The following is a 13,415-nucleotide window of genomic DNA, read 5'->3' on the forward strand; positions in this document are numbered from 1 at the left end:
TGTGAAAAATCTCTCTAATGAGTACTACAAACCACTGCTGAGAGAAATTAGAGAGGATCCAAGAAGATGGAAAGATATACCATGCTCTTGGATTGGAAGAATCAACATAGTGAAAATGTCCATACTACCCAAAATGATATACAAATTCAATGCAATCCCCATCAAAATTCCAATGACATTTTTCTCAGAAATGGAAAGAACTATCCAGACATTTATATGGAATAATAAAAGACCACGCATAGCCAAAGTGATGCTGAGCAAAAAAAATAAAGCTGGAGGCATAACACTACTTGACTTTAAGCTATACTACAAAGCTATAATAACCAAAACAGTATGGTACTGGCATAAAAACAGACACACTGATCAATGGAATAGAATAGAGAATCCAGAAATCAACCCACACACTTACTGCCAACTGATATTTGACAAAGGCACCAAGCTTATTCACTGGGGTAGAGACTGCCTCTTCAGCAAATTGTGCTGTGATAACCGGATATCCATATGCAGGAGAATGAAACTAGACCCATACCTCTCACCATATACTAAAATCAACTCAAAATGGATTAAGGATTTAAATATACACCCTGAAACAATAAAACTTCTTAAAGAAAACATAGGAGAAACACTTCAGGAAATGGGACTGAACACAGACTTTATGAATATGACCCCAAAAGCATGGGCAACCAAAGGAAAAATAAACAAATGGGATTATATCAAACTAAAAAGCTTCTGCACAGCAAAAGAAACAATTAACAGAATTTAAAGACAACCAACAGAGTGGGAGAAAATATTTGCAAAATATATATCTGACAAAGGATTAATATCCAGAATATACAAGGAACTGAAAGAACTTTACAAGAAAAAAACAAGCAACCCAATTAAAAAATGGGGAAAAGAGCTAAGTAGGCATTTCTCTAAGGAAGATATACAAATGGCCAACAGACATGAAAAAATGCTCAACATCACCCAGCATCCAGGAAATGCAAATCAAAACTACACTGAGATACCATCTCACCCCAGTTAGGATGGCTGAAATCCAAGACTCTGAACGATAAATGCTGGCGAGGTTGAGGAGAAAAAGGAACTCTCTCATACATTGTTGGTGGGACTGCAAAATGGTGCAGCCTCTATGGAAAATGGTATGGAGGTTCCTCAAACAATTGCAGGTAGATCTACCATATGACCCCGCTATCCCACTGCTGGGAATATACCCAGAGGAATGGAAATCATCAAGTCAAAGGTATACCTGCTCCCCAATGTTCATTGCAGCACTCTTTACAATAGACAAGAGTTGGAACCAGCCGAAATGTCCATCATCGGATGAGTGGATACGGAAAATGTGGTATATCTACACAATGGAATACTACTCAGCTATAAAAACAAATGAAACACTGCCATTTGCAACAACATGGATGGACCTTGAGAGAATTGTATTAAGTGAAACAAGTCAGGCACAGAAAGAGAAATACCACATGTTCTCACTTATTGGTGGGAGCTAAAAATAAATAAATAAATTCATACACACACACACACACACACAAAAAAAAAAACCGGGGGGGGGGGGGTAGAAGATATAACAACTACAACTCCTTGAAGTTGATACAGCAAGCAAACAGAAAGGACATGGTTGGGTGGGAGGGAGGAGAGGGAGGAGTGAGGGAGGTTTCGGTGATGGGTCACAATAATCAACCACATTGTATATCGACAAAATAAAAACTGAGAAAAAAAAACAAGCAAAAAACAAGGTTGAGCTTGAACTCTGTAGGGCAGCAGATTGGAAACCCTGGCAGGGTTTCTATGTAGCAGTCTTGTGGAGAATTCCTTCTTCTTCAGGAAACCTCAGTCTTTGTTTTTATGGCTTTCAACACATTGGATGAGGCCCACCCACGTTATGGAGGATACTCTGTTTTACTCAAAGTCTACTCTCTTTTTTTTTTGGCAGTTGGTCAGTGAGGGGTGATTTAAATATTAATTACATCTAAAAAATACCTTTACAGAACACCTAGACTGGTGTTTTGACCAAACAACTGAGCACTATAGCCTAATCAAGTTATAAAATTAAACATCATAGTGCAATTATGTACATTTAACTTATTAAATTAAGTCAGAATACACATATTATTAATAAATCCTTTGTGATCAACTTGCTTTATTAGCATTTGGATCAAGGTTCTTAACTTTGAATTCATGGACCCTTAGATGGTTCATGAGACTTTTCCATGTGAATGTATGGTTTTACATTTTTCTGGGGAAAGATTTATAGTTTTCACCAGACACTCAGAAGAGTCTAGAAGGGTGTGAGACAGGCCAAGAGAGGTTAAAACGCCACTATAGACAAATATCTAAACTGAGTGAATGATTTTTTGACATTTGAAGGCCAGGTTCTGATGTCCTGAACAAGCTGCACCCTTACAGACAGCTCTGGGAGTTACTCATAAAAGAAAGTAAACAGGAAGTCCTCACCAAATGTAAATAATAGATTAAATATATATCTTTGTTTTCCAATGAGGTTTTTCATATCTTACTCTGATGGTATCAACAACAAAGATGGAAGAGTCCCAAGTTCAGCCCAAAATGAATCTTTCAGAAGCAAGATTTTGATCATTATAGTTTTACAGGTGAGCTGTTTAGTTAACACATGGCAGTGGCAGTGACTAGCAGTGAGGAGCCTTCCAAAATCTTAGAAACGAGGAAGAATGCTGCCCTCTGAGCTCCATACTTATCAGCTCAGCATGTATGAAAAACCAGGAAAATGTCTCCTAGGCCCTGAGAACAGCTGGGTAGTTTGTTACTGAATCAATTAATAGGGAAAAACCAGTATTTTTAAAGCATGTTCAGGTTATGTTGTGAGGCTGCCGCATGGAAAAGGAATCAGAATACCAAACTGAGAATTTAAAAGGGCGTCTTTATTGGCCAGCCAGTGACTGTCTCTCCAAGAAAGTCTCAGAAGAGAACAGCCCCGACTTGAAGTTTAGGGGTTTTTTAAAAAGGCACATTTTTACATTAGTCACACAGTTAAAATTATCAAATAGTCACACACTTATAGTTATCATATAGTAACAGACAGACACACATACCCTCCTGGCATGAGGAGGGGGTTTGGGGAGGCCTATCGCAAGCTGATAACAGAAGCTGAAACTAGCCAGTTAATTCTCAGGGGCAGCTTGGGTGGGGAACAGCAAACAAAATTCAAACTTCTTTACATGCAGGCTACTATTTATTTATTTATTTTTTAAAAGATGACTGGTAACCCTTGACTTGGTGTTGTCAGCACCTCGCTCACCCAGTGAGCTAACCGGCCATCCCTATATGGGATCCAAACCCATGGCCTTGGTATTATCAGCACCACACTCTCCCGAGTGAGCCACAGGCCGGCCCGCATGCAGGCTACTATTTAGCTTTTAACTTCTATCAAGGGGGCTGAAGAGCTGAGGGGGATTTTCAAACAACAACATTTTCTAAGCAATTCAAACACTATTTAAACTTAATCACTTTATCTTGTCCCACAGCAAGCAGTTTCACAGAAGTGAATTGCGTATGTTATGAAAGTGGGGGGGGGGGTCACCCTATCTCAGTTACAGAAAGGCTGCAGAGGGGAATATCTAAGATAATAGAACTATTCTACATGAAACTGTAGCTGTGGACACATGACTTATGCATTTGTCAAAACTCACATCACAAAAACCGAAATCTGAATAAGGTCCATAGTTAATTGTATTTTACCAATGTTAATTTCTTAGTTTTGACAACCGCACTGTGACTATGTAAGATGCAAACATTAGGGGAAACTGGGTGAAGGGTATATGGAAACTCTCTGGACTACCTTTGTAACTTTTTAGTAAGCCTAAAATTACTCCAAAGATAATTTTTGGAATTTTAAATAGGTTCAGAAAAGCACATTCTGGAAGAGTATCTAGTACAAGAAAAATGTTCTTCTGTAGGTCAGGAGTATTTTCTCAGGCCTTACCATGAGCTTGCTGAAAAAAATCCTCGGGTCTAACTATCTCCTTTGGCTGGAATTCCCTGCTTACCCAGCAACTTTGGAATTCAGCACACAGGGGCTGTGGTCCTAGGAAAAGGAATGCATTGAAGAGGGCACATGAGCATCCTGTTACTAGAAAGACATATAAATCAATCGACTGGCACTTAGGCCAACTACCCAACCTCGGAAAATTTAGTTATGCCTCTCACTGCTCATCCTAGGGTCCAAAGTCTACTTTCTGGACCACCAAGGCTCAAAATGAAACCCTATGATCTGGTGGATTCCCCACCAAATACTACCTACCTTCACACTTCCTCACTGCTCCACCTTCTTTATCCCGGTCGTTGCTCTACCTGCTAGTCCTTGTGGCAGCGAGCTCTCCCAGGATACTCTAGAAACACTATACTTGCTGTATACAGTAAAGCCTACTACTGACACTTTGGCAGTCCTTTTACTCTCTTGAATAATGTGAATACCAGTATCTCCTATTTTTAAAAGTGACACCCTTCTCCCCATGAATGATTTTATTAAGTAAAAGCTGTGGCTGTATTCTGAAAAAATTAAGGCAAAATAAACAATGACTAGAGACTAGCTTCACCCAGGTTTTTACTGTGTTGAAAGAAAAGAGCTTGATTTTCTCTCTCCTGTGTGACTAATTTTTCTTTAATCTCTGTGTACTTTTCTTGTGCTTTTCCTTATCGTCCTGTATTTGAAGGCCTCTGTAACCTGAATTGCCACTTTTCTTTCCAGAGATGAAGAGAGGAACAAACATTTCATTTGTATTTTAAGCATAAGGTTCTTTCCCTCTCTCACTTTATTTTTATGGTTTCGAAGACTTTGCCTTGAAGTTCAAGTTCTTCTGGCCAACATGACTCTAATCCGGTTGTCAGTAATTTTTAGTGACGACTGTAACTGAGAGCTTTTCTTTACAACTCAAAGTTCACCAAACCCTACACTGACAATCACACTCTGATAGTGAGTCAAGCCTAAGGCATGTAGGGCATCTTCTTATGTAAGCCACAATGAAAACTAAGGTTGTTACATCTTTGTTTCCTCTTCATTGTTCAAAGTTTACTACACATAATTCTTTTTTATTACTACAGTAAATAAACACTTTTTACTTTGAAGAAATGGGAAGGGTAATTTTTGACAGGGAGATTTTTGTCTTATTACTACAGACAAGCCTGGACTTACAGATGCCTGACCTCTGTGTATTCCTCTCCCAGGAATGGGTAAAGAGTGGGAAATTTCCTTCTATCTACCCTGTGGATGAGCAGTTAACCCCTTCTCATTATCCTCTCTGGGTGCTGCCATCTCTTCAGGGTCCTGGGACCTTGACTCAGTTTCCCCTTCCATTCTTGTCCCCATTTCCATTCTGTGCCAATGACAGGAGAGGTGAGGGAGAAAGCAAGCAAGAAAAGGAAGGTAAAGTGCATCCTGTTGTTGCCGTGGTATTATTCCACACCATGTCCTCATTCAGCTCCTCCCTTACCCTCTCCCAACTTTTATTCCTACCTATGGTCAAGAAAGGGTGACTAGACCGGAAATTTTCAAAGTTGAGATTTTATGAAGAGAAGGGTGAGAAAAGGCAAACTCTGTCCTAGTATAGCTTCTGACCCTATTGCCTGACATACTGCCTCTCCCTCTTCCACAGAGCTTTCTTTTTTGGTCCTTTGTTTTATTAATTTTAAGTGAATTAATATTTAATTTAAGTGGACCATCTGCCCCACTCCTCAACCACCCCACAGCCAACTCCATTACCCTGCTGTTTTCTCTTGCCCTAATACCAGCCTCTTGGCTCTGGGGGAAGCCCACTTTCATTGTCAGGGAGGGAGCAGAATGTCACAAGGGAATGGCAGTGAGGGAAGATGTGCTTATGGCACCTCAAGATGTAATTGTCATTTACCTCAATAAACCTAAATAAAGTACATATACTGCTATCTCTTGATTCATGTTTCATTAATAAATTATTAACTTCCTACTCTTTCTATCTTTTCAATGTAATCATATATTACATTTCCAAGTAAAGATACTTAGTAGGCAGAGTTCAGGGGAGAAGATAAGCCTAGATGTTTAAATTTGGGAGTTGTCAGCATTCATATGATGTCTAATATACAGACTGAATGAAGGTGCTAGTCTTAAACCTTATACTAAATTTTAGTGAAGCTCAATTCCTTTTTCATTTCTGGATATGTTTTTTTTTTTTAATACACATAATTAGAAGTTCTCATATCTTCTTCCTACACATGCCCTGCAGGACCCTCACTTTGAAGAACACTTTTCTGAGATATATATGTCCAATAGCTGAGTTCCATGGAATGCACATTTAAAGTTTTACTACAAACTGCCAGATTGCTCTTCCAAGTGCAATATACTAATTTATAAGAAGTTTATAAAGGAGTTCCTGTTTCTTCACATCCTCCCCTAAAGTTTATATTATTGGTTTTTATACCAATTGATCTATGGGTTGACCTCCTCCCTCAGGGATCAGATTACTGCCTTAACTGGCTATCTTATTAGATGAGAAACCCCCATGCTCACCATAGCACAAGGTTTTTGACCCTTCAGAGTCCCTGAGAACAAGATATAGAATTTTACCATAGTTAAAGTTTTGGTTGATGGACCAATAATTAAACATGGATTTAATTGTTTCTTCTCTACTGATCCCTAGTGAATTCTTCAAACTTACCACAAAATATTAAGACATTGTCATATTAACATTAAGATATTTAAGCCTAATATCCTATGACCTGGCACATAAGTAGTCCTTCAGTAATATTTGTTGAATGAGCAGAAGGAAATTGTCACTACTGATACGTAGACATATCAACTAGTGGAAATACTACTGGTTGTCTCTCTCAAGCCCTCTTTTCTTTGCTTCCCCTACATGAGTAACCAGTTCTTGTCAGTTTTATTTCTGAGATGTCTTTTGTGGTCTTGTCTTACTCTACATTACCACAACCATTGCCAAAAATTATAGCGATCCAAACCTCCTATCTTTTTTCCCTATTTCCTTCTTCCAGTCCAACCTCTATATGTCCACTAGAATTATTTTTCTAAAGCTCAAATAACATCAGTCCTCTTTATAAAAAATAGCAATAGTGCATGGCTTACACAACTTTTCATAATCTTGTTTCAATCTATTTTTCCAACTTCATCTCTTACTACTTCTTATCAAGCACCTCTGCCTTCTATTCCAAACTTGTGAAAAAGAACAAGCTACTTATCACATTTCAACTTGCTGGTTACTCTTTCATGTTTATGTAACATTCTACAATGCTCATCTTCTGCCTGGGAAATACTCATCTGACAATATCCTTACTCACCCTTTGGGTTTCAAGTCAAATATTGCCTCCTCTGGGAAGCCTTCCTTGAATCCCCATAGATAGTTGCTCCTCTGTGCTCCCACAAAGCTTTCTATTAACTCTTTTTATAGCAGTTATATTTTATTATGTTTACATTTTTTGCCATCTTGACCAATGCTGTCCAATAGAAATATAATACAAACCACATGTAATTTTAACTTTTCTAGTAGCCACATTAAAAATATAAAATAGAAAGATGAAAGTAATTTTAATAATACGTTTTATTTAACCCAATATATCCCAAATATTATATTTGAAACTCATATATGTATTAATAAGATATTCTACCTTATTTATTTTTTTTACTAAGTGCTCAAAATCCAGTATATATATATATATATATATATATTTTTTTTTTTTTTTTTAAAAGATGACCAGTAAGGGGATCTTAACCCTTGACTTGGTGTTGTCAGCACCACGCTCACCCAGTGAGCTAACCGGCCATCCCTATATGGGATCCGAACCCGTGGCCTTGGTGTTATCAGCACCACACTCTCCCAAGTGAGCCACGGGCCGCCCCAAAATCCAGTATATTTTTTATACTTACAGTACATCCCAATCTGGACCAGCCACATTTCAAGTGTTCAGTAACTACATGTGGCTAGCAGCTCTCATACTGCACAGCTAGTGTGAGCTTCAAGAGGAATCGTGTCTTGTTCATTTTTGTATTCCCAGATGTCTGACTTGTAAGAAATGCCTAACAAATGCTTGTAAAATGAATTAATAGATGAACAATGAGGAAAAGAGCTAGAGTTGATTGCTTACTATGTGAAAAGCACTGTGATAAGTAACATAAATGTTTATTCCTTTCCTTACCAGCAAATGGTTGGTTGGTATTCAATGGATACTTAACAGTCATTAAGTAATTAGGTAGCCTTGGGAAAGCTACTTGACTTTTTATGCTGTCAATTTACTTATTTGTGAAAGGAGAGAGGGGATGTGCAAATTGACCCTTAAAGACCAGTTCTAAAACAGTGTGGCTGTGAATGAATATAGAGCATATAGAGTACAGTCATGAGACAATGAATGGATGGACAAGAAGTGTTAGGAGTGACGTTGTGCAGTGGAAGGGCAAATGCTTTAGAATTAGACTCAACTGGTTAGAATTCCCTACTGTATTATTCAGTTATATGATCTTAGGCAATTTAATTATATTCCTCTATGTTCCACATCCTCATCAAGACAACAGAGAGAGTAATACCTACCTTGTCGTGAGGCTTAAAAACAATGTCTATAAAATATCTGGTATATTGGTTTATCTTCAAAAAAATAGATGACAGACATTATTATTGGTTCTGGAAAGTCTTTCATTTTATTTACTTTTTTCTTAAGATTTAACACATACTTTAGTTAGGACTTACCACGTGCCAGAAACTATTCTATATAAGTACCGCGCGCTAACTGATTGCGCCACTGGAGCTCCAGCCAGAAACTATTCTAAGTGTGTTAAAATATTCAGCTTCATAGCACCCCTATGAAATAGGTGCTATTACTGTTACTTAACTTGCATTTCAGCTCCAGTAAACTGAGGCACAGTAGTTGAACAACTTGCCCAAGGTAACATAAGTAGTAAGGAGTAGTGCTGGGATTCTACACCCAGGAGTTCAGTTCTAGAGTGGGGACCCTTAATCACTCTGTTCTATTATTCTCAAGTCAACCACAGCCAATTTCATTAGAAAAAAACTACAATTGGTTGCACTAAGAAATACCACAACAGAGTGAATGAATGGCTTTCCTTATGGAGAAACTGATTACAGTTTAAACTGTGCACTGTTCATTACTCCGGGCAATATGAGATTAATAACTAAGTCAAATACGTTTTATTTTCCCAAAGTCACACCTTTGTAGATACTGACCTTTTTTTTTTTTTAACACATAGGTGTGGTTGGCTGCCTGAGGTTCTCCCAGTTAGAGACCTTTGTCTGCAAACACATCTGAGAGAAAGCCTGACCCTAGAAGATCAAGGGTGTGCTGGTACTGACCTTAGAGTCTTTAGACATTTTGTTCTCAAAAAGCACCACCCAAAGAGCAATAAATAGGCAAGTCACAGTTTATAGCTTATGTGGCTTACGTGTTGGACATGCTATGACGTTAAGATAAAGATGATGAACAGTGATTCTCATTTCTGAGCATATGCAGCAGCTCTGTTCTGACTCATATGCAAAGAGAGTAAATCCCTAAGAAAGAAATAAAAAAAAAAAAAAAAAAAAGGAGACAGGAAAAAGAAAGGAATAATTCCCAGGTCTCAGTGTTCTATTCAGTTACTACTGCCCTCAAATGAGGTCCAAACCATGACAATGCCACCCACAAAAGGGCAAAACAATGACTATCTAATCAAATGTGGAAAGAAATTGGCAGGCAAGATAGTTTCTTCTTTTTACATTGATGCTTGGAAAATTGACAACAGATAGTATATAAAGAAATGTCACAAATGCTGTGCCTCTTCCTTCCAACCACCTGTGAGCTAGGTAACACAAGGGCACCTTGATCAATAAACAAGGTCTACAGGAGACAGTTGAGAACCAGAAAGTCAACGGTCAGGATATAAAGAGTGCTTTAGAAGAGCCAGGAACACAGCAGCTCCATTTTTGCTCCACTTAGATTAAACCTGTAGCAATATCTAAGGGCCAGATCATTCACCTCCAGATGAAAACCAAACTTCTTCACAGATCTCTGAAACACAGAGAACAGATACTGGTTTTCACCTGCCTTTTTGAGATGAGAAAATGAAGCCATGGGGACCTGTGTGTACATACTTGCCCAGACTGGTAATCAATGTACTAGTGGAAATCTTAGAAACTTGACAGGAATTTTTTGTGTGTTTTTATTAACAGGCTTTAGAAATATTTTTAAAGCAGATCAATTCTGGATGTCATAATTGGGTGCAGGGCAAGATAGAGATCATTAAATGAACTGTAGAGAATGACTACCCTCACTCGAATTTAGCTCATTTGAGAAAAGTTGCCTGAAACTCTTTCTATGCTATGAGAGTAAACATCTCTGATGCATTCTAGATAGCTCTGATGGGTTCTCTACTGCAACAACAAAGAAAGTTGTATTCCATTTAGTTTTATCAAAACAAACATTTTTAACGTGCAATAGTTACTTTTAAATAGTTCACACTTTTCACTATCATGGAATCTGAAAATAATGATTAATTCGGTGAGTTCCATGAGGGATGTAATTCCACGAGGAATGTATATAAGATTCTGCGCTTCTCATTGTGGGGAACACAAAGATGTGTAAGGACAAGGCATAAAGACTTGATCTTGTTTTGGGGGAGGTAAATGTAGCATAGCAGAAAAATTATGGGGTTTGCCATCACATAGACCTAGATTTCAATCTCCCTTCTGCCACCTAACAGTTGTGTGACTTTGGGCTAGTTACTTGTCTCACTGAGTCTCAATGTACTCTTTTACAAAATTCAAATGACTAGATACATACTTGCATAGGGTTGCTGTGAGGATGAAGACTTCATCAGAAGTATGTTTAATAAGACACTGACAGAAAAATATATCATAAGTTAGAAAATGATATATGCTACAACAAAAATTTTTCCTCAGAGCAGGAAAAGGTAGTATTTACATAAAAAATATAATACTTGACCATACTTGTTTTCTGTTTCTAAAGAGGTTATGAAACTCTGAGGGATTCATGAATAGCTATAACTACATTACGTGTAGCATATGTGTTTTGGGTATTTATTCCCATGCGTTTTCTCAGTAACACATGGTATCTCCCTTTAGGCTGTAAACTATAATTGCACATTTTTGGTTTGGTGTAATTTACCTTCATTTACAGAACATTGTTTTTATAGCATGGATCAAAGGCATGTATAAATGTTTCATATTTGAATAAAATTTCAATGCAGTTGATTCCAATATATAGCTGCCCAATTTTCAGGGCTCTTCAGTTACTTAAATAATTTCATCACATGTTTTACTCAGAACTAAGAATTAATGTTTTTGTACTTATATACAGATATTTCTTTAAAAATTAAGGTATTTGCACAAAAAATTTGTGTCGGGACTATTTTCTGGTAATAGTGCCTAACTGCATATTGTATGCTGATAAACCTTAGCTCCGTGTCTTCTAAGGTGCCTCCAAATCCCCTATGCCGGGTTAGATCCCTTTCCTACTTATTCCCTCCTCTTGCAAACGTTTGCCTCCCCATTAAACTCTATAGTGCATGGAAAGTAATGTCATATCCAACTTTATGTGTGTCATCTCTGACCGTAAGCAAGTGTGTTAGCTTTGTGTTTGGTGTCCTCCTGCAGAAATGACAGTAGTTGGCACTGGCCTGTGAACTAGAGGGCAGAAGCCATTGTATTCAAAATGAAGTTTCCTGGGCTAGGAACGTGGGTCTGCCACAAGGTGGGCAGCTCGGTAAACGTTTGTAGTTTCCAGTCGGGTGTAGCACTGTGAGTGCTTTTGTGCTACTAAATAGGGCCAGGCACTGAAACAAGCTTTATATCCCTAAAGTTAAATCACCCTGAGCCATCCTGGCCCATCCTTAAAAGTACCAACCAGTGCGTGCTTTTTACCGTGGCAGGAGCTTTCATTCATCTTTATTTCTCATATTTTTTCCCCCCTCTTCCTATTGTTTGTAGGTTTTGAATGATAGTTAAATCCTAGTGGGGATTGCTTATACCATGGGAGTCTCATGGAGCCTATAGTTAACGGTAATATTATTACTAATCATCACGACCCTTTTATTATTTAAAAAACTGAGTTAAAAAATAAATAAAAATAAAAAACTGAGTTATATTCTACGTAAAGTGTATAGCGAACACTAATCTTAAGTGTACAGCTCAATGAATCTTTACATATTTATACACCCCTGTAACTACCCCCCAGTTCCAGATACAGAACGTTTCAGCTCCCATTGGGCTCCCTCGTCTCTTCCCACTGAACATGCCCCCATCCCCCAGAGGTAACCATTACTCTAACTTCTCTCACTATAGATCAGTTTTGTACGGAATTATTCCGGAGGAGTGGAATATGGAACGATTTGGCCCACAGTCTCCGGGGCTGGACAAAGACCCAGGCTCGGTTCCCTTCCTGCTGGGCACCCCGCGGAAGTTTCAGGGATCCACAGAGCAACTGCTCCGTTCTCACAGACCCGAGCCAGCCCCGCCAAGCCGGTAGTTCTCCGAGCGGATCCCTCACACCCAGCAATGGCCGGAGGGTCCCCAGACCCACCTAAAGGTGCACCGCGCCCCTCGCAGGCACTGCGGGAGCACGCCCCATGGCCGCACCGCCGTCCCCTGCGCCGGCCTGGCCGCATGCTCACCGCGTTTCCAGTGGGCGCCCCTCCCGCGCCACGGGCAGCCGGGCGTGGCCCTGGGTGCGACCCACCGGGACGCGAGCCGCCAGAGAGGGCGCTCCGGAGCCCTGGATGTGGAGCGCACGCCCATTGGCTGAGCTTTCCCCCGCGGGCAGGCCGGCCGCAGCGCCCACCTCCTGGCCCCCTCTCCGCGCCCCCATTGGCCGTTCGCGTTCCACAGGCGTCCGCTCCCGCCCTACTCCCGCCCGGATGGAAACCTGGTTGGGGGTGGGAGCCGAAGCAGGGAGGAGGGTGAACGGTCCTCCTGGTAAAGGGGTACTAGAGAGCCAATCAGAAGCAGGCGTAGAAAAGAGGCGCCGCGCCAGCCAGTCACATCTCGAGGTGCGGTCGGGGCCGGCTGACGCTAGTGGGGGCCGCAGCCAATGGGCGTGCCACTGCCGGTCCGCTCTTCAGCAGCCGGTCGGGGGCGGTGGAAAAGCTAGTGAGGAGAGCGCGACGGCGGCGGCGGCGCAGCCATCGCTGGACGGCCAGGGGGAGAGCGAGGCCCGAGCTTCTGCGAATAGGTGAGGGGCAGGGGCGCCGGCAGGAGAGGCCAGGCTGCGGGCTCCTCCTCGCCTGCACGGGGCAGCGGCTGCGGGAGCCGGGGCGGCAGGCCGGACCGAGGCGGGGGCGAAGACCCGCCGCCCCGTCCCCGCCCCCACCCCCTTCCGCGCAGAGCGGGGGGCGCCAGTTTCAGCCGGGATGCTCTCCGCGCGGCTTGGCGGGGCCGCCGCCCTCCGGA

At 40.8% G+C, this 13,415-nt stretch overlaps 1 protein-coding gene across 7 annotated transcripts in view; it reads left to right on the forward strand.

Moving 5' to 3' along the window:
- The first annotated feature begins 13,101 nt into the window (after positions 1–13,101).
- Positions 13,102–13,415, forward strand: part of FAR1 (fatty acyl-CoA reductase 1) — a 105,029-nt gene continuing 104,715 nt past the window's right edge. For all 7 annotated transcript variants that reach the window (XM_063094362.1, XM_063094363.1, XM_063094364.1 and 4 more), the window contains exon 1: positions 13,102–13,197. The gene's annotated coding sequence lies outside the window, so the exon portion shown is untranslated. The remainder of the gene's footprint in view (positions 13,198–13,415) is intronic.

The sequence above is a fragment of the Cynocephalus volans genome, chromosome 4, assembly GCF_027409185.1.
Source record: "Cynocephalus volans isolate mCynVol1 chromosome 4, mCynVol1.pri, whole genome shotgun sequence".
Taxonomy (NCBI): domain Eukaryota; kingdom Metazoa; phylum Chordata; class Mammalia; order Dermoptera; family Cynocephalidae; genus Cynocephalus; species Cynocephalus volans.